The sequence below is a fragment of the Capricornis sumatraensis genome, chromosome 11 (assembly GCF_032405125.1).
Source record: "Capricornis sumatraensis isolate serow.1 chromosome 11, serow.2, whole genome shotgun sequence".
Lineage (NCBI taxonomy): Eukaryota > Metazoa > Chordata > Mammalia > Artiodactyla > Bovidae > Capricornis > Capricornis sumatraensis.
In genome coordinates this window covers 50967575-50989572 of record NC_091079.1, presented here as the reverse complement: position 1 = coordinate 50989572, position 21998 = coordinate 50967575, and positions in this window count along the sequence as shown.

The window sequence follows — 21998 nt, the reverse complement described above, 5'->3', positions numbered from 1 at the left end:
ACCTGCCAGGTCTGTCTGTCCATGGGATTCTGGACTGCCACCTGCCAGGTCTGTCTGTCCATGGGATTCTGGACTGCCCCCCGCCAGGTCTGTCTGTCCATGGGATTCTGGACTGCCCCCCGCCAGGTTTGTCTGTCCATGGGATTCTCCTGGCAAGAATACAAGAGTAGATTGCCAGTGCCCTCCTCCAGGGGATCTTCCTGACCCAGGGATCGAACCTGAGTCTCTGTGTCTCCTGCATTGCAGGCAGATTCTTTACCCACTGAGCCACCTGGGAAGCCCATTCTATCCAGAGATCCACTCCCTGCTCTCTGGAGTGTCTGGAGTTCAGAGAGCTATTCTGCAATTCAATCTCATCTCCCAAGCAACTCTGGGCAAACCACCTAACTCTCTGGGCTTCAATTTCCTCATATAAAATATGTAAATAACAGCCATGGCTCTAAATATAGTTGTGAGTGAAGTAAGTGAAAGAATGCATGTGAAGGTGCTGTGTGTTAACAAAGTTGGCACTGAAAACCACAAGCACCTGGGTGTTCTGTAGAACCTTCATCACATCTAACTTCAGCTGTTGTTAATTACTGATGAGTGGGTCCATCCTCTCTCAGCTTTTTTTAAGTTTGGAAGCATCATGCTTGTCTCCACTCTCAGTGTATCCTACAAGTCTTTCTATTATAATTTCTTAAAATATAATTCATTCTCAAAATAATAGCACTTTAAAATATCCTTGGTCCTCCTAGGATATTTTTGCCCTGAAAACAGTTGTGGGTGTTTAAGCACCAGGGTTTTAAGCCCCTGCTGCTGGCTTCTCAAACGCTGAGCTCCTCGCCCTCAGGGCTATTCAAGCAGGAGCTTGGTAAGCATCTGTAGTAGCTCCTGTGAGGGTTTGTTTGATATTTGTGACCTGCATTCCTGGTAGCCAACAACCCATACTTGTTTTGTTTTACAGAGTTCCTAATCAGGACTTTTGGAATCATCTGTCTGCCCTCGCTCCATAAGGCTGATATTAGTTTTCCCTCAGTCATCCTTTCAGACTGCCTCCTTAATCAGGGATGGATTAAAAGCTACAATCACATGAAAACTAGACGCAAAATGGCCTAGGAGCCCTTTTTCCTATAAAACTGCCAATACCTGTCCAGGTGCGCTCAGTTGTGTCCACCTTTTTGCGACCCCATGGACTGTAGCCCCCCAGGCTCCTCTGTCTATGGGATTTTCCAGGCAAGAATACTAGCGTGGGTTGCTGTGCCCTCCTCCAGGAGATCTTTCCAGCCCAGGGAGTCTCTCGTGTCTCCTGCATTGGCAGGTGGGTTCTTTACCACCTGCACCATCAAATTGCCAAGCACATAGAAACTCTGTGGAAATTCATCACTGATGTATAAACCCTGCTAATCTGAGAGAGGACCTCTAACTCCTTTTCCTGTGCTCACCATTTCAGACTTTGAGGGGTGGGGCAGAGGAACAGGAGAAAACATTTTTTTCTTTCTCTCCTCTAAAATATGCGAAAACCTATTATTATCCTTCATAGGCATGTGACAACCTTAATACTATTCTCGCCACTGTCTTACAGTGAGGAAAATTCTCTCCTATCTGAAATTAATTCACAGGAAATAGATTCTGCTAGCTACAATATGAGACTCCCAGAAATTACACTAGAAATGTTGTTTAAAAAATCAGAAAACTTTTTCCCTGAAACTTTTGAAGACATCAGAACAGCTTTTATTCTGGTTCCCTGATAGCATCTCATCCCGATTGTTAACCCTGGGCTCCTACCCTCCATTCCATAAGTGTTTACCTCCACAGCAGGTATGCATTGCGTCGGCCATACAAAGAGGCATGAGACACAGTCCTTGTGTTCAAGGAATTACTCTCTTGGTCCAGTGTTTGATATTGACATCACAACACACCAGTTACGATGTGAATTGTTACAATCAGTGATACCACTACTGACATACTGATGATAATGAATGATTTACTTTTCTTTGCTGACAAAGGTCTATCTAGTCAAAGCTATGGTTTTTCAAGTATTCATGTACAGATGTGAGAGTTGGACCACAAATAAGGCTGAGTGCTGAAGAACTGATGCTTTTGAATTGTGGCACTGGAGAAGATTCTTGAGAATCCCTTGGACTGCAAGGAGATAACCAGTCCATCCTAAAGGAAATCAACCCTGAATATTCATTGGAAAGATTAACGCTGAAGTTGAAACTCCAGTACTTTGGCCACTTGATGCAAAGAGACAACCCATTGAAATAGACCCTGATGCTGGGAAAGAGTGAGGGCAGGAGGAGAAGGAGTTGACAGAGGATGAGATGGTTAGATAGCATCACCAACTCAATGAGTTTGAGCAAATGAACATGAGTTTGAGCAAACTCCTAGAGATAGTGAAGGACAGGGTACCTAGTGTGCTGCAGTCTGTGGGGTCACAGTCAGACATGACTTAGCAACTAAACGACAGCAACTTTCTTAGTAAATTGCTGTTGCTGTTTAATTACTAAGTTGTGTCCAACTCTTGGCGACCCCATGGACTATAGTCTGCTAGGCCCCTCTGTCCATGGAATTTTCCAGGCAAGAATACTGGAGTGGGTAGCCATGCCTTCCTCCGGGAGATCTTCCTGACCCAGGGATTGAACTCTGTCTCCTGCATCGGCAAGCAGATTCTTTGCCATTGCACCACCTGGTCAGCCCCTTAGTAAATTAGATCCTATTTAAAGTCATCCCCCAAGCACTTGTGATCATTCTGATTTGCTTTCTTTAGTGGGGTGGAAGTGAGTGGAGTTACAGTGACATCTAGGTTCTGCATTCGGGACTTGTGACTATCTCCATTCATGAGTGTCACAGAGAGAAAGAGGGGTTAAGAAGAGCTGCCCTGGCACATGCAGTGAGGTGCTGGACTCCTGGCCATAAGGAGCTTATAATACAATTGGCTTGATATATCTGATAACCATAAAGATAATGCATAATTCACAGCTAAACTGAGAGAGATTAGACTATGTAAGTGAGAGAAAGAGGTCAGGGGAATGACTTCATATTAGTCTTGAGACATTTTGTAAGCATGGGGAGGCTCTAAGATCAGGGAGGTGTTAACAGGTGAAAGTCATGGAGACAAGCATATTGGAGAGGGGTGGATTCCCTTCAAGGGCCTTCCCTGGTGGCTCAGTGGTAAAGAATCCGCCTGCAATGCAGGAGACATGGGTTTGATCCCTGGGTCAGGAAGTTTCCCTTAGAGGAGGAAATGGCAACCTGTTCCAGTATTCTAGCCTGGAAAATCCCACAGACAGAAGAGCCTGGTGGGCTACAGATCAAGGGGTCATAAGAGTTGGACACAACTTAGCTGCTAAACCACCACAGGCTCCCTTCAAAGTGAAACTGACTGAGGCTGCTCCCTTGTGTCCCCACGCATCTTTCCACATCTCCCACTCAGAGCTGCAGCTCTCATCAGATTGAACCTCAAATCCATCCACTTCCCTATATCCCTCACCTAGACATCTCCACCTTAACTCAGGAACTTACTAAGGAAGTCTCTAGGTTAACTCAGGACTTCATCGGGTTTTACCTCTATTCCTGCTACAGCCACTAAATGGCTCTTCCTGCCTCCACTGCTGCCTTCTCCAAATCCCTCCTCCACAGAATGGCCCCCCTGATATAAATGACCATGTAACTAACTCTTGTGCTAAAACCAATCAGTGACTCACCTAGTACCTCCAGGAGGCAGCCCCATCCTTGGACACAAGACCTTTCATATTGTAGTTGTCACTTTCCCTCAGCCTAGCCTTGTCCATTCTTATCCCCTGTCCCCCTCCCCAGATCCTGAATTACCCTCTGTCCTAGTCAGGTCAGGTTAACCTAACAAGATGCTATAGATTGGATGCCTAAATAATAGAAATGTATATTCTTACAGTTCTGATGACTGGAAGTCCAAGACCAAGGTGCCAGCAGGACTGATGTCCAGTAAGGACTCTCTCTTTGGATTGCAGACAGCCACCTTCTTGCTGTGTCTTCACATGGCCATTCCTTGGTGCATGCCTGTGGAGAGAAAAGGCTGGTGAGTGAACCAGCTCCTTGGTGTGTCTTATAAGGACACTAATCCTGTAGGATCATGGCCTCATCCCCATGTCCCAGTCTAACCCTCATTACCACCCACAAGCTCCATCTCCAAATGGCAACACACTGGGGGGTTAAGTTTTTAAAATATGAATCTGGGGAGGGGGGGGGAATTTTCGGTCCATACTACTTGCTAGTCTCTGAGTTGTTCCCGCTAGCTGGTATGTCCTTCTCTGAGCCACTCCCTGAAACCCCCTTTCTGCTGCCCCCTCTATTTGTTGTCTTTGTTTAGCTAATTCCTTTATACACGTGAAGACTGAGTTCAAACTCGGCTATATATTCTCCTATAGGCTCCCATGGGCATCTTATATGCTTCCATCAAGGCTGTCCTATAGCTGAAAGGACCATATATATTAATATATGGGTTTCCCAGGTAGTGCAATGGTAAAGAATCTGCCTGCCAGTGCAGGAGACACAAGAGATGAGGGTTTATCCCTGGGTCAGGAAGATCCCCTGGTGTGGGAAATGGCAACCTGTTCCAGCATTCTTGCCTAGATAATCCCATAGACAGAGGAGCCTGTCTACTCCTGTCTACAGTAGCAGGCTACTGTCCATGGGGTTGCAAACAGTTGGACCTGACTGAGCAACTGAGCACACACAGACACACACTATGTGTGTGTGTGTATATATATATATATAAAATAAAATATATATATTATATATATACATGTATAATATATATATTTTTTCAGGATGGTGAAATATATATTATATATATATATATTATTCAGGGCCATAAGTTCCCTCAGGGCAGAAGTAATGTCTTATTTTTATCTGTCATCCTATCCCTAAAGCTTAGCACAGCACCTGTCACATATCTGTTGAATGGATGAATAAATGAATAATAAGGAAGGCGAGGCCATGTTGTGGGAAAAATGAGGCAGAAAATTTATGCTTTTTAAAATAAGTAGCTTGAAGCCCTTATATATTCTTGGCATAAAATATGATACACCTGGTTTTATAAGGATGGTTGGAAAGTTTTGTTCAAGAATGATAGGGGATGGGTGAGGACACCTGCTATGAGACGATCATGAATATCCCATATTGATGTAATGATGTTGGAAATAGTAACAATCATATCTATCATTTGTCCAGCACTTGCTATGTGTCAGATATCAAGCAGCTTTGTTTATACTGTTTTTACTGTGGCTTTATTGATTTATCTTTGGCTATGCTGGGTCTTCATTGTTGCGTGGGCTTTTTCTCAAGTTGCAGTGCACAAGTGCATTGGCGTGGCTTCTGTTACTGCAGGGCACCGGTTTTAGGCACGTGGGCTCGGTGGTCGCAGCTCCCAGGGTCTAGAGCACAGCTCAGTAGTTGTGGTGCGTGGGCTTAGTCGCTCCTTGGCGTGTGGAATCTTCCTGGGTCAGAAATCGAACCTCTGCCTCCTACATTGGCAGTCAGATTCTTTACTACTGAGCCACCACAGAAGTCCTCGAGTGTTTCAAATGTGTACCTTAGATTCTAACAACCCCAGCTTCGAAGATTAAAAAAAAAAAAGTCCTATTTTATGTAAGGAGAACCTGAGATGCAGAGAGGTTAAGGTCACAGAGCTAGGACGTAGCAGAGATTAAAGGTAAACTATAAAAGAAATTTCAAAGGCTGAAGAATCACAGCTTGAAGCTAGTTTAGGGGTTATAAGAGAATGGGAGAAGCAAGGACGATGTTCAGGATTCTAACACAGGGAAAGAGAAAACTGAAAAAGTTAGGATGAGAAGTCACCTTGTTGAGAGACACTGTGATCATCTGGGATGAATTGGCCTTGATGTAGTGACTTGACATCCCAGTGGAGGTGACCTGTAGGCAGTTATAAATACACACAGCAAACCCACGTGGACTCTGACACACATGTTTAGGTCCAGGGAGATGCAAACATGGATTTTATGTGACATTTCTTTCTTTTATCTTTGTTGAAAGTATAGCTGATTTACAGCATTATATTAGTTTCAGGTGTACCACATATTTAAAGTTTTTAAATTTAAAAACACCATAAAATATTGGCTGTATCCTTCATTCTGTACAATATATCCTTGTAGTTTGTTTTACACATAGTGGTTATCTTGCCCCACCCCACTTCCTTCTCCCCATTGGTTAGCACTAGTTTTTACTCTATATCTTTGGGTCTTTTGCTGTTTTATTATATACATGCATTTTTAAATTTTTTCAGATTCCACATTTAAGAGATAACAGCATAATACTCTCTAGGTCCATCCACATTGTTGCAAATGAGAATTTCATTCTTTTTTATGGCTGAGTCATATCCCTTTGTATATATGTATCACATCTTCTTTATCCGTTCATCTGTTAATAGACATTTAAGTTGCTTCCATATCTTGGCTATTGTGAACATTGCTGCTAGGAACATAGGGGTGCATGTATTTTTTTGAATTAGTGTTTTCATTTTCTTCTGATATATACCCAGGAGTGGAATTGCTGAATCATGACAGTTCTATTTATTGTTCATTTGGGCAACTAAGTGAAGGGTGGTATTAAGGAGGATTTACTGAAGTCAGGGACACAGGTTAAGAGTGGAGAGGCTTTGTATACTTTAAGATAAATGAAACAATAAATTTAATATTATGTATATTTTACCACTATAAAAAGAGGTGAGAGACTGCTTCAGGGATCCAGGGAAGAGATGATTAGACGTGAACGTGGGAAAGGTCAAGGGAAACTTAATAAGGAAGATTTATTGAACCATCCATCCTTTGACTTATTCTAGCTATAAACATAAGAGTGATTTATTTTTTAACATTTATTGACCTGATACTACGTGCCAGATGCTGGGCTGGGACACAAAGATGGATAATCATTCCTACTCTTTAACTGTATCCTGCACACAATTGCCTAGTGAGATTAAAAGATTCATATGCAATATTTACAATACAACATATCAGGGGGCTTTTGACACAAGTAAAGGATACTATGGAAGCACAGTGGAGGGCAACTAACAAGCTGTAGGGAATAGTCAGGGAAGGGTTCTGAGACCTGGTGGCCTGTGAATTGGATCTTAAACAATGAAGAAGACCTTGTCAGGTAAAGGGGAGTTGGAGGGAGGAGGGGGAATGCCAAATAGAAAAGAGCACAGGCGGTGTTGCTGAGACATTTGCTGGGAGGCACAGACGGGCAAAGAAGAGACAGGAGGTCTTGGCATCTGAAGATTTCCTGTTATTCCAGCACATCTGCTGCTTCCATGATGGGACCCATTCCCTTGGTCCACATGGGTAGTGATGGAGCCCCAAACTCTCAGCCTACCCAGCTGGGGAGAGCAGCTTCATCAGGCAGGATGGATGTCTACTGCCTTTGGCACATTTGGGAAACAGTTCTCATGAAGTGCCTGGGGGAGCAGAAGGAGGATCAATGGAGAAGGCCCTTCAGAAGATTCTGAGGATGGTGTAGACTTCAGCAATGGCATAATTATTACTGAAAGAAGATTTGTTATTTAGTCGCTCAGTTGTGTCCTACTCTTTTGCAACTCCATGGGCTGTAGCCTGTATACTCCTCTGTCCATGGGATTGTTTTTGTTTTTTTAATTTTTAACTGAAGGGTAATTGCTTTACAGAATTTTGTGGTTTTCTGCCATACATCAACAAGAGTCAGCCAGATATACCTCTGTCTCCTCCTTCCCAGACGTCCCTCCCATCTCCCTCCCCATCCCACCCTTCAGTCTATCACAGAGCCCCTGTTTGATTTCCCTGAGTCATACAGCAAATTCCCATTGGCTATTTCACATATGGTATTGTGAATTTCCATGTTATTTTCTCCATACATCTCACCCTTTCCCTCCTTCCCTCCCTCCATGTCCATTGGTCTATTCTCTGTACATGTTTCTTCACTGCTGCCCTGAAAATAAATTCATCAGTACCATCTTTCTAGATTCCATATATATGCATCAGAATGCTGCTGCTGCTGCTAAGTCACTTCAGTCGTGTCTGACTCTGTGCAGCCCCATAGACGGCAGCCCACCAGGCTCCCCTGTCCCTGGGATTCTCCAGGCAAGAACACTGGAGTGGGTTGCCATTTCCTTCTCCAATGCAGGAAAGTGAAAAGTGAAAGTGAAGTCGCTTAGTCATGTCTGACTCTTAGCAACCCCATGGACTGTAGCCTACCATGCTCCTCCGTCCATGGGATTTTCCAGGCAAGAGTACTTGAGTGGGGTGCCATCGCCTTCTCTGATGCATCAGTATACAATATTTATATTTCTCTTTCTGACTTACTTCACTCTGTATAATAAGCTCTAGGTTCATCTACCTCATTCAGTTCAGTTCAATTCAGTTGCTCAGTCATGTCTGACTTTTTGCGACCCCATGAATTGCAGCACACCAGGCCTCCCTGTCCATCACTGACTCCCGGAGTTCACCCAAACTCATGTGCATTGAGTCAGTGATGCCATCCAGCCATCTCATCCTCTGTTGTCCCCTTCTCCTCCTGCCCCCAATCCCTCCTAGCAGTCCACCTCATTAGAACTGATTTAAAACTGTATATATGTACCACAGCTTCTATATCCATTCATCTGTCAGTATCCATGGGATTTTCCAGACAAGAACACTGGAGTGGGTTGCCATTTCCTTCTCCAGGGGATCTGCCCAACCCAGGGATAGAATCCACGTCTCCTGCATTGGCAGGCAGGTTCTTTACCGCTAAGCCACCGGGGAAGCCTGAGAGAAGACTAAAAGTGGATAAACGAAAGATTCCCTGAGCTAACTCCAGAGTGTTATTAATGAGCACCCTGGGACACATCCCAGAATGATGCAGGAGTCACTTGAGGGGAACTGAACTTTCAGGGTGTCTCTAATGGTGGCAAATTTCAGAAAAACATATTGCCTTGTGAATGGAAGCAGACCTCCAAGTCAAATGCACTTCGATTCTGCCAGTTAATATCTGTCTGGACTGGATAATTTTGTTAACCTCTCTCAACCTCTGCTTCTTTTTTCTGTAAATGATGATAGCAGTAGCACCTGCGTCACGGTCTGCCATGAGGACTGAGTGTAACCACATTCCTGTCATTCTTGCAGTGTCTGACACAGAGGAGGCACTCACTGTGTTACTATAACCATCACCATTAAAAGGACACCACTGATGCGCCCCAGTCAGAAAGTCAAGAGAGCCCGAAATGGAGATCCCAGGGGCAACATTTTCACATTTACTGTGTTAATCAGAATTTTTTTAAAGAGTTGGATTTCTAGATGTTTCCTTCCCAAAGACTGGAGGACAGCCATGCAATTAGTCTTTTTCTAACTGAATATCTCTTTACAAAGCAAAACAGAGGGAAGTTATGGGTAACTGAGACATTGCTTTCCACTTACTGGTAAGGCAAAATAAAATGTGTTGCAATGACTGTCAGAACATTAATTTTGGAGTAAACCAATTGAAGAGAAATTTCCTTTTTCTGTCTTTATTTTCATAGTTTCCTTGTTTAGTTAAAAAAAAAAACCAACAACAAGCAGTCCAGGTAATAAAATTAGTTCACTAGACAGAATTGATGTCCTGAGAGACCACTGCAGAGGGAGGGCAGGTGTTTCACACACACAGGGTAAAGGAACATAAGGCAGCTATTTCGGGAGCTGAAAAAAGGGAAATATCAACACATTTCACTGAGTTTTTCCCCTGAGAAATTGTGCCAGGTACACATTTTACATTTTCACATATTAAGAAGCTGAATATATTAAAATATGGGAACTAATTCAACCTCGGGGTGTAACTAAAATCCTAAATAATGCAACATACAAAGAACCCAGAAGTTAAGCTAAATGAAGTTTTTTATATAAAAAGAAAAATAAAGCCAAGTGAGGAAAATGAAACCTAATGAGTAAAAATATAATTTATAGGGAAAAATATAAAATTTGTCTCATGAAGTTAAATCTGGTCAGGCGGCACTAGTGGTGAAGACCCTGCCTGCCCGTGCAGGAGACGTTAGAGATGTGGGTTTGATGCCTGGGCCAGGAAGATCCCCTGGAGGAGGGTATGGCAACCTTCTCCAGGATTCTTGCCTGGAGAATTCCATGAACAGAGGAGCCTGATGGACTACAGTCCATAGGGTTACAAAGAGTTAGGTGCAACTGGAGTGACTTAGCACAGCACACACAGCACAGTCATATTGGAAAGCAGAGAACTCCTAATTCTCTATTGAAACTGATGCCTTAAAAAAACTGAAAGTACAAAATTATCTGGCAATGTTCATAACTTCTACCGTGTCTGTTACAGAGAATGATCTTCAACCTGTGCAGACAGGACAAACATTGCTAAGAGGGAATCAAATCCCAAGAGATGGAGAGGAGTAAAAGAGTACTTGGCCACTGTAAGTGTTAACATCCTTTCAGACCAAGATAGATTATATTCAGCCTATAAAAGGAATGTGAAGGTGCAATCAAGGACCCAAATAGATTACTAGTGAGAAATCACAGAGAAATAGACAGCAATCCTAAGGCTTGAGGGGGAAAAAATGCCCCTCTCTTCCAAAACATAAACCCAAGAAACTGCCAAGAGGAGACCAGGATGATCCATAGAATTCAAGTGAGTTCACTAAGGGAAAAAAATTACCCAACTAACCATCAGTAAAGAAGTTGTCACAGACACTGTATACCAGGATTTTAGCAATGCAATTTAAAAGCTCAAAAAACTCCTCATGAACCAAGGGTATACTTGCATACTCAAGGTAGGTGAATTCCTGAATGTTTGAATAATGTTAACTATAGATAGGAATTCACTTAGGGTATAAGGAGTTTTGTACCTGGTCTAGTTCTTTTCTGTAATGTTGTCTGTGACCTGAATGAACATCTGAAAACACATATATCACAGTTGCACGATTAACTCCTCAAATTCCTAAATAATTAAAGTACATAAAGAATACGTATTTAAAAGACTTTTGCCTTTTTCCCACAGACTGGTGGAAAATTGGGTCCAAAATAAATATGATAAAACTTATGAAATATAAAATAGAAAATTTTACATAGCATTTCAAACGGCAAGTATACAAGATTTAAATTTTTTTTTTTACTTTATCTTCACAGTGATCCAGTGAAGTGAGTATTTTTGCCATGTTACAGATGATGATATTGATGTTGGCCAGATTAGTGACTTTCCCAAGTCACCTTACAACCTCTCGCTTCCATGGTCACATCTTCCTGTCTCCTTCATATAAGGAAAATTGTGATCCCATTGGGTGTACCCAGGTAATCCAAGATGATCCCCTCATCTTGAGATCTTTAACTTAATCCCATCTGCAAAGTCTCTTGCTACATTGAGTAGCATTCACTGGCTCCAGAGACGGACATGAACATCTTTGGGGGCTGTTATTCAGCCCAACCATGCTGTTGCACAACAAGCAAGGTGGGGAGCTGTTAGAGTTGAGGTCAGAGAGACGATCAGGAACTAAATCACATAGACCAGAGAGACAATCGGGAATGAAATCCCATGCGCCTTGAAGGCCATCCTAAGAATCTTGGATTCCACCATAGTGGAACACTATGACAAATCTACATAGCATATTAAAACGCAGAGAAAGGTTTGGTTTTTCCAGTAGTTATGTACGGGTGTGAGAGTTGAGCCAAAAAGAAGGCTGAGCACCAAAGAATTGATGCTTTTGAATTGTGGAGCTGGAGAAGACTCTTGTGAGTCCCTTGGACTGCAAGGAGATCAAACCAGTCAATCCTAAAGGAAATCAACCCTGAATATTCATTGGAAGGACTGATGCTGAAGCTGAAGCTCCGGTACTTTGGCCACCTGATGTGAGGAACCAACTCATTGGAAAAGACTCTGATACTGGGAAAGACTCTGATACTGGGAAGGAGGAGAAGAGGGTGACAGAGGATGAGATTGTTGGATAGCATCACCCAACTCAATGAACATGAGTTTGAGCAAACTCCTGGAGATGGTGAAGGACGGGGAAGCCTGGCATGCTGCAGTGCATGGGATCACAAAGAGTCAGACACAACTTAGTGACTGAACAGCAAGTGGAAAGCCATGCAGAGGAGTGACACTGCTGAACTGTGTCTTTAAGGATGACTCTGGGGGCTGTACTGACAGGAAACTGCAGGGAGGTCTGATAGACAAGGAGAGGGGAGAAGAGTGAGGAGGTGCTTACAGTGATGTAGCTGAGAGATGATGGCAGCTCAGACCAGGGTGGTATCAGCGGAAGCGGTCAGAAGTGTTTGGATTCTGGAGGTACTCTGAAGAATAGAGCCAACAGGATTATCTGACAGATTCAATATGCTTAGAGAAAGAGGGGTCAAGGGTGATTTCTTTTTCATCTGAGCAACTCAAAAAATGAAATGATCTGTTCAAATGGAAACTTCTGTAGAAGGAGTAGGTTTGGAGGGATAATTAGAAAATAACCATATATTCTGTTTTGAATATGTCAATCATCATGACTATTAGACATCCAAGCAGAGATATGGAATAGAGAACTGGCCTTAGGAATCTGGAATTTAGGAGAAAATTTGGAACTAGAAATACAACTGTAAGAATATGAGAACTGTCAGCCTATAGAGGGTATTTTCATCCACAAGCCTGAATGAGATCAAGAGAGTAAGTTTTAGATAAATAAGAGATGATCAAGGCCTGAATTCTGGAGCATAACCATACTAGCAAGACAGAAAGGAGAAGGGAAGCAATAAACAAGGGTAAGAGAAAATCAGGGTACAAGTGCAGTTTCCTGGAGGATAAGTGAGAAGAGTGAGGAGATTAAGGATGATGAATCATCATCGATAACTTGAGATGAGCCAGATTGGCCAATCCATGTGATCTGGGATAGTCTGATAACTCTGAATAGTAATAGCCAAGATGATGAGTAGCTATAGATAAATCACTTAGAACTATGGTTTCCAAGCTTCATTTCATTTTTGGAATCGTCTGAAAACCTAAACTATACATAGTGATACTTGGCCCACTCCCCCAGATATCCTGAGGAGGATTTTTTAACGTTTCCCAGCTGAATCTAAAGGACTTTGCTGGTGGCTCAGATGGTTAAAAATCTGCCTACAGTGCAAGAGACATGGGTTCAATCCCTGGGTAAGGAAGATCCCCTGGAGAAGGGAATGGCAACCCATTCCAGTATTCTTGCCTGGGAAATGCCACGGACAGAGGAGCCTGGCAGGCTACAGTCCATGGGGTCACAAAGAGTCAGACACGACTCCGCAACCAACAGTTTTCAGCTGATTCTTTGTGAAGCAAAGTTTGCGACATGCTAGCTTAGAAAAATGCCCAGTGTATCAGAAGCTTTCTCAGAGTAAATGAAGTTGAGGAAGCTTGTGGGAAGAGAGAAGGTTTAAGGGGAGGGAGGCGGAGGAGATCAGTGTGCAGCTAGCAAATTATGTGGACAGCATAACTGTAAACCGAGTGCTTGTTATTCAAGCATCGTGCTGGCAAAGGCAATTATATTTGAAAAAATTTACATTACAAATTACATTTGGTGCACCAAAGTTTTGGGACCTTATACCAAAATTAAGTAGATATTTGTTTTTAGAAATTGTTTTTGCCAGTTGCATCATAACAAGGATGATGCAACTGAGAAAAAAGCAAAGAAAATATCTCTAAGAGTGAGACTTAAGCCTCCAAATGGTCGGCCAGACCCCAAAGGCACAGACTGAGAGAAGCCAGTAAAGAATGACCCCTGGTCCCAGCGACAGTTTGTAGTGATGCCTCTCAAGCAATACGAAAAGCAGTTCCTACCACTACTTCAGATTACCTGAAGAATAAGACCACAGATAGGGTGTCTTTCTTTTGGAGCCAATGTAACCATATCCAGACTGTTTTTTTTTTTTTTCTCCCTCCTAGAAATCTTGCAGCTGTGAATTTAATGCCAAGTTGCATGTTTCAAATGAAGTTCAATAAAGAATGTCTAACTCAGATAACAAGAGGCTCTCAGAGATTCTTTATCCACCAGCTGTTAATTTTTATGTTAAAATTCTGCTTGGATATTTGATTCTTTCCTTTAATTCGGAAAAGCACTTAAAGCACTTAGGAAAGCACCAGATTGATTTTCAACTTGGGAACCCCCCCTCCGCAGAGCAACTCAGAAACAGTTTCAGTAACATTATGTGAGTGTTTTCTGCTCTAGTAAGCAGGTAAAGTGGTGTTAGAAATGCATTCTGAACAAAGAGTTTGCTTATGATGCAATAAGGAGCTTTTTTTGGTTTTTTTTGAGGGGGCTTGGTTTTTTGTTGTTGTTTTTAATTTTTATTGGAGTGTATTTGCTTTACAATGTTGTTAGTTTCTGCTGTACAGCAAATTGAATCAGCTATATACATATATATACACATATTCCCTCTTTTTTGGATTTCTTTCCCATTTAGATCACCACAGAACTTTGAGTAGAGTTCCCTGTAAATAAGGAGTTTATCCTGAAGAAAAGGTAGACAAAATCAGGAGGGAAGGTGGATAGAGTTGGATGGGAGTGACCTGATTTGACAGGAGGATCCAGAGGTTAGCAGGGGGCTGCCGACAGGAATTGGGGTGGCAATAGTAAAGACCTGGGAGGTGGGGAGGAGAGAGAGCCCTGATCAGAGAGAAGAGGATCCATAAAATAATAAACTAATCATTGGGAACAGGAGAGATAAGAAACAGAAGGAAGAGAAAAAGAGGACAGTCCCCAAACAAGGGAGAAACATGAAAACCCTTGGTTAGCAAAAGGAAAGGAGCCAGCGCAGAACCAGAGATGAAGTGTTGGGGCCGAAGCGGGGAGAAGACTGCCCAGGTTCTGATGTGAAGAAGGAAATACGATCAAACTCCCTGTTTTCTGCCATCACTGGTGACTTTCCAAACTGTCCTACCTACAGCAGAAAAACATCAAAATAATACAAAAACTGTCTATAGATGACAGAGGTTCGAATAGCTGTGGTTAATTTATTACTGATACATAGCCAATGTGAAAGCTCTCATGAGTGTCCATAACAAGGATGATGCAACTGACAAGCAAATCCAGTTGTACATATGGCATGAAAAACAAGATAATCAAGCCATTTCAAAAACTGTGGTGAAATGTCTGCTAAGGACCACACTTAGGCCCATTTTCAAAGAAGCTAGTGAAATATTACATCTGATTTGTAAAACTAGATGAATATACTTTTTACAGAGGATATAATTTTGACATATAAAATAATCCTGAGACAAAAAAAACACATAATAAATCAACAATATGCAAAACATATGCTAAAACTATCCCAAGATTATCAAGTAAAGAGACTTAGTAAGTAGAGTCTAGACATCTGTATTTTTTATAAAACCTAGGAAATCAACCCTGAGTATTCATTAGAAGGACTGATGCTGAAGCTGAAGCTCTAATACTTTGGCCACTTGAGGCGAAGAACTGACTCATTGGAAAAGACCCTGCTGCTGAGAAAGACTGAAGGCAAAAGAAGGGGCAACAGAAGATGAGATGGTTGGATGGCATCATTGAATCAATGGTCATGAGTTTGAGCAAACTCTGGGATATAGTGAAGGGCAGGGAAGCCTGGCATGCTGTAGTCCATGGGGTCACAGAGTCAGACACAACTCAGAGAGTGAACGACATGCATACATGTATCTGATGGACATCCCCAGAACCACTGGCCTAGAAGATGTCAGATTCAAATGAATGATAAGCTTGTGGCAAATAAGCACTTTAAATAATAGCTGAAATTTATGACTAACAACACTTGACCGTTGATGCCTAAAACCCTCAATCAAAACCACACCAAGACTTTGATAAATAGAAACGTGTCATGGACCACAAGGACATTGACAAATTCCCAGGAACCTCTCATAGAGGATGCAGTTTCTGAAATATTTTACTTATAAAATATTTACCTAGAGGAGGATACACATCTCTTTCAATCTGACATCTCTTTTCATGCAGCCTGTCAATAGGAATATAGATTTTTTTAAAAAAAAACCTAATTATTTCTAGTGCTTTACACAGTGAAAGAATACATCTTTGTGGTTTTGCAGGGGCTATCTGGGAAATCATAAGTACAGTTTTAGATACAAAAGATATCCTGAAAGCTTTACTTTATTTATTTTTGTTCTATACTGAGTGTCTGATTTGAGGAAGACAAAATAAAAAATATTATCAGAGGAGTTAAAGGCACTTGATTAAGTGGGTGCCTAAGAAACCATACTTGTTACCCATTTAATTGAAGTGACAGGAAAATTAACAATAAACATTGAAGGTAGTTCAGTTCAGTTCAGTCACTCAGTTGTGTCCGATTCTTTGTGACCCCATGAATCGCAGCATGCCAGGCCTCCATGTCCACCACCAACTCCCAGAGTTCACTCAGACTCATGTCCATTGAGTCAGTGATGCCATCCAGCCATCTCATCCTCGGTCCCCTTCTCCTCCTGCTCCCAATCCCTTCCAACATCAGAGTCCTTTCCAATGAGTCAACTCTTCACATGAGGCGGCCAAAGTACTGGAGTTTCAGCTTCAACATCAGTCCTTCCAAAGAAATCCCCCTTTCTGATCTCCTTCAGAAAGGACTGGTTGGATCTCCTTGAAGTCCAAGGGACTCTCAAGAGTCTTCTCCAACACCACAGTTCAAAGGCATCAATCCTTCGGTGTTAGCCTTCTTCACAGCCCAACTGTCACATCCATACATGACCACTGGAAAAACCATAGCCTTGACTAGATGGACCTTTGTTGGCAAAGTAATGTCTCTGCTTTTCAATATGCTATCTAGGTTGGTCATAACTTTTCTTCCAAGGAGTAAGCGTCTTTTAATTTCATGGCTGCAATCACCATCTGCAGTGATTTTGGAGCCCCCCAAAATAAAGTCTGACACTGTTTCCACTGTTTCCCCATCTATTTCCCATGAAGTGATGGGACCAGATGCCATGATCTTCATTTTCTGAATGTTGAGCTTTAAGCCAACTTTTTCACTCCTCTTTCACTTTCATCAAGAGGTTTTTTAGTTCCTCTTCACTTATTGCCATAAGGGCGGTGTCAGTTGCATATCTGAGGTTATTGATATTTCTCCCGGCAATCTTGATTCCAGCTTGTGCTTCATCCAGCCCAGTGTTTCTCATGATGTACTCTGCATTGACATACTCCTTTTCCTATTCGGAACCAGTCTGTTGTTCCATGTCCAGTTCTAACTGTTGCTTCCTGACCTGCATACAGGTTTCTCAAGAGGCAGGTCAGGTGGTCTGGTATTCCCATCTCTTTCAGGATTTTCCACAGTTTATTGTGATCCACACAATCAAAGGCTTTGGCATAGTCAATAAAGCAGAAATAGATGTTTTTCTGGAACTCTCTTGCTCTTTTGATGATCCAGCAGATGTTGGCAATTTGATCTCTGATTCCTCTGCCTTTTCTAAAACCAGCTTGAACATCTGGAAGTTCACAGTTCACGTATTGCTGAAGCATCAGTTTGCATTCCAGTCCCAAAGAAAGGCAATGCCAAAGAATGCTCAAACTACTGCACAATTGCACTCATCTCACACGCTAGTAAAGTAATGCTCAAAATTCTCAGAATTGCCTTTCTTTGGGGTTGGAATGCAAACTGACCTTTTCCAGTCCTGTGGCCATTGCTGAGTTTTCCAAATTTGCTGGCATATTGAGTGCAGCACTTTCACAGCATCATCTTCCGGGATTTAAAATAGCTCAACTGGAATTCCATCACCTCCACTAGCTTTGTTCGTAGTGATGCTTTCTAAGGCCCACTTAACTTCACATTCCAGGATGTCTGGCTCTAGGTGAGTGATCACACCATCATGATTATCTTGGTCGTGAAGATCTTTTTTGTACAGTTCTTCTGTACACCTCTGCCACCTCTTCTTAATATCTTCTGCTTCTGTTAGGTCCATACCACTTCTATCATTTATCGAGCCCATCTTTGCATGAAATGTTCCCTTGGTATCTCTGATTTTCTTGAAGATATCTCTAGTCTTTCCCATTCTGTTGTTTTCTTCTGTTTCTTTGCATTGATCTCTGAGGAAGGTTTTCTTATCTCTTCTTGCTATTCTTTGGAACTCTGCATTCAGCTGCTTATATCTTTCCTTTTCTCCTTTGCTTTTCGCCTCTCTTCTTTTCACAGCTATTTGTAAGGCCTCCCCAGACAGCCATTTTGCTTTTTTGCATTTCTTTTCCATGGGGATGGTCTTGATCCCTAATGTCAGGAACCCCAGTCCATAGTTCATCAGGCACTCTATCTATCAGATCTAGGCCCTTAAATCTATTTCTCACTTCCACTGTATAATCATAAGGGATTTGATTTAGGTCATACCTGAATGGTCTAGTGGTTTTCCCTACTTTCTTGAAGGTAGCATAATGGTAAAAACGTTAGGTCTTTCAGAAGTGAGGATTCTTCTTTTATTGTTGTTGTTGTTTTCTTAAATAATGCAGGATGTGACAAAGTCAGCATAAAGCACAGAAGGTTACTCTTAGGACAATCTTTGCTATGTAGGTAGATGACACTGAAAGATTAACCCTTCACATTGTAAGCGAAAGCAATAAACAGTGAACCAAGGAAGCAATTCCATCAACATGAGCAAACTTTGCTAAGCCATTAACACATTCCATAGCTTTTCAGGTTCAGGTATTATAAACCAAGGCAAACAAAATTTACATTCCAAGCTTTGCCTTTCCTTGTGCTCTTTATTCTCTGGAACATACTGGCACTTTAGCATAAATCCTACAAGACCATGAGAAATAATTTCAGAAGATGTTATTAGCATATGTTTTCATCATTACTAACCTCAAACAAACAATAAATAAGCCTTTTTAGAAGTTCTCAGTCTCAATTTCCAATACAGTCATTATCAGTAGCTATTCATCAGTACCTGTCCATAAATGAATGCTTTGGAGCCCTCAGTAAGTTTCAAGAGTGTAAATTGGTCTGAACAACAACAACAAAAACAGAAAACAACAGGGTATTTTAGAGGAAAACCATTCTTTTCCTTGAAACATAGAAGGACATTTGTAGTTATGTTTTTTCTGTCACTGTTACTCCTAGAATGGTTTCAAATACCAATATTAACTGTAACTTTAAACTGAACCAAAGTGACTAACATTTATTTCATAGAGAAAATTTCTAAATGGATAATGGAGAATTGTCTGTCAAAAATCAGCATTTTAATCAACAAGAACTCATAAAGACATCTAATGCAAGTTTCTAAGATGCACTTGCTACAATTTTATATCCCTCTGAAAATGGCAAAAATTAATGAAAGATATAGCTTATTGGTAGCATATTAAATGTAAACATATAAACATAAAATTATGCTCAGCGATCAATGTTTCAGGGGTTTATCTTCCTTTGAAATAATTTAGGTATCAAGTGATGATCCATTAATTAGCTCTATTTAATCATTCTAAGGTTTTAAAATCCCTAGAGTTCTTTTTTAAATTGAGATATAATTCACATAGCATAAAGTTAGCCATTTTAATGTATACAATTCAGTGGTTTTTAGTATATTTACAAAATTGTACAACCATCGCCATTACCCAATTCCAGAATATTTTCATCACCCCCACCAAAGAAAATTCATACCCATTAGAGTCATTTTCCTTAACTCCCCTCCCTTTTCTTCTATTTCAGCAACTGCTGATATACCTTGTGTCTCTTTACCTGTTTTGCTCATTTCATGTAAATAAAATATCCATGTGGCTTTTTGTGTCTAGCTCCTGTCATTTAGCATAATGTTTTCAAAATTCATCCATGCTACAGCAAGTATCAGCATTTCATGCCTTTTAGGGCCAAATAATATCCCATTGTATGGATATACTAAATTTAGTATTTGACTGTTCATCAGTTGGTGGACATAGAGGTTGTCTCCACTTTTTGGTTCTTATGAATAATGCTGCTTTGACTATTTATGTAGAAGTTTTGGCATGAACATATGCTTTGATCTTTCTTGAGTGGAACCTAGAAGTGTAATTCTAGATCACAGGGTAACTCTATATTTAATTTTTGAAGAACTATAGCACTGTTTCCTCAGCAACAGCATACTTTACATTCAGACCCACAGTAGCTAAGGGTTCCAAATTCTCTACATTCTCACCAACATTCATTATTATGTCTTTGATTCTAGCCATCTTGGGGCACATGAAGTGATATAGTGGTTTTGATCTGCAATTCCTTAATGACTAATGATGTTGAGCATCTTTTTCATGTGCTTATTGGCCATCTGTATATCTGCTTTGGAGAAATGTCTACTCAGATTTTTCCCATTTTTCAATTGGTTATCATTTTATTATTAAATTCCCTGAAGATCTTGGAAATTATCTTCAAGCTGCCATACTTCAAAACATGATTCTTATTAAAATAAAGCATCTGCCCAAATAATTCAATATAATTGTAGACAAATTGACATTTTTCATAACCAATCAGTACATCTGTATAAGTTTAGAGAACGTATATTCAAATAGAATAAAAAATGTGCTTTTACATTGTACTTGACACTGATAAATCAGAGAAAAACATTGCTGTTTTTTATTATACCAATATTATTCAACTAATCTTATTTGCCAAAGGCTTACCTTAATTGAATGAACTTGGAGTCTTAAAATGTTTCAGAGTTAGTTTCTGCAAGAGTACATTTTGTTTTAATGTAGCATATTGAAAGTATTATTAGTTCAAGTTCCCTATTTTCTTGGCATTTAGGGACATTGAAAGGATACTTATCTATCCTTATGAGCCAATTTGACCAGAGCTCCTTTATTTTTCTGTTTACTCTTTCTCTGTCCTTCAGCACTAAGACAATATTCTCATCTCTCCACCTTTGAGCATGTAATATGTCTGAAAGCAGAACATTGCTGTCTATCTGACCTCTCTCCTCATGACAGCTTTTCTTCTTAAACAAATTTCACCTATTCTTCAATCATTATAGCTCAAATTTCTACCCCCCCTTAGTCTTTTTTGTAAAAGTTTTGTTTAAAATCTAATCTTTTCCACTGTTACATAGTTTCCATGCTTTCTTTTGTTTGTTTGTTTTTTTCATCATCTTTCACTGTCCTAGGCAAATGGATTGGAGAGTGGTTTTTCAATCCTTTGTTTATTTTTGCTTTTGACTTTATCCACATCAAACTTTCTTAATCTCTGTCCCATGCTCCATTCCAGCTCAAATTTCTCTTAATTTTCATTAGAACACTTAATGTCACAAATGGTGTAGCAAACATCCTTTCTCTGTTGTTTGCAAGGGCAGTCTCTAAAGTATTCTTATCTATGTTCTCTCTACTTTATAATCACCTTGGAGACAGGCTTCAGGAAGGAAGGGAAAGCAGGAGGGAGAATGGGAGGGGGAGGGGAGGATGAGGTGGGAGGGGGAGGGGAGAGGGAGGGCGAAGGGAGGACGAGAAGGAGGAAAAGGAAGACTCAGAAGGAGAAGAGAAGTAGCTTGTGTCTGAGGGAGAGAGATGGCTAGTTGACAAGAGAAAGATTAAAAATGTGGGGGCAAGATGGTGCTGGAAAAGAGGATTGGGAGAGAATTGCTAGTGATATGTTGTGAAAGGAAGCTCCGGCACATTCCTCACAGAATTGCTGAGCCCACATATGGCAGCTAGCCTCACATCAGCTCTTTCCTCGGGTGTGGGAACAATGGCAGAAAGCCATAGAAGAGACCGGGTGAGCAGTAACATCTCTGTCAATAAGACGTGGAGACATGAGCACAAAACCACTGTGAGGAGAGGATTGTTGTACCGTGAGCCCAACCCCGGCCATCCACCTTCTCCTCATGAGGTCTTTACCAAAATCTGTCTACGTGGTTCTCACTCATACCCTAAGAAAGGGACTTACAAAGTTTTTCCTCGTAGCATCGTAGAATCCCAGTTCTGGAAGAGACATTAAAATTTATCTAATCATCCACCAGATTGAACCCACATCAAGGATGATGTCTTCCTTTCCCTACTGTAGTTTCCTCTTTTTTTTTCTCTCTGCAGGATAATATTTCTTTTAATAAAACTCACCCTTCCACTAAAATATGACAAA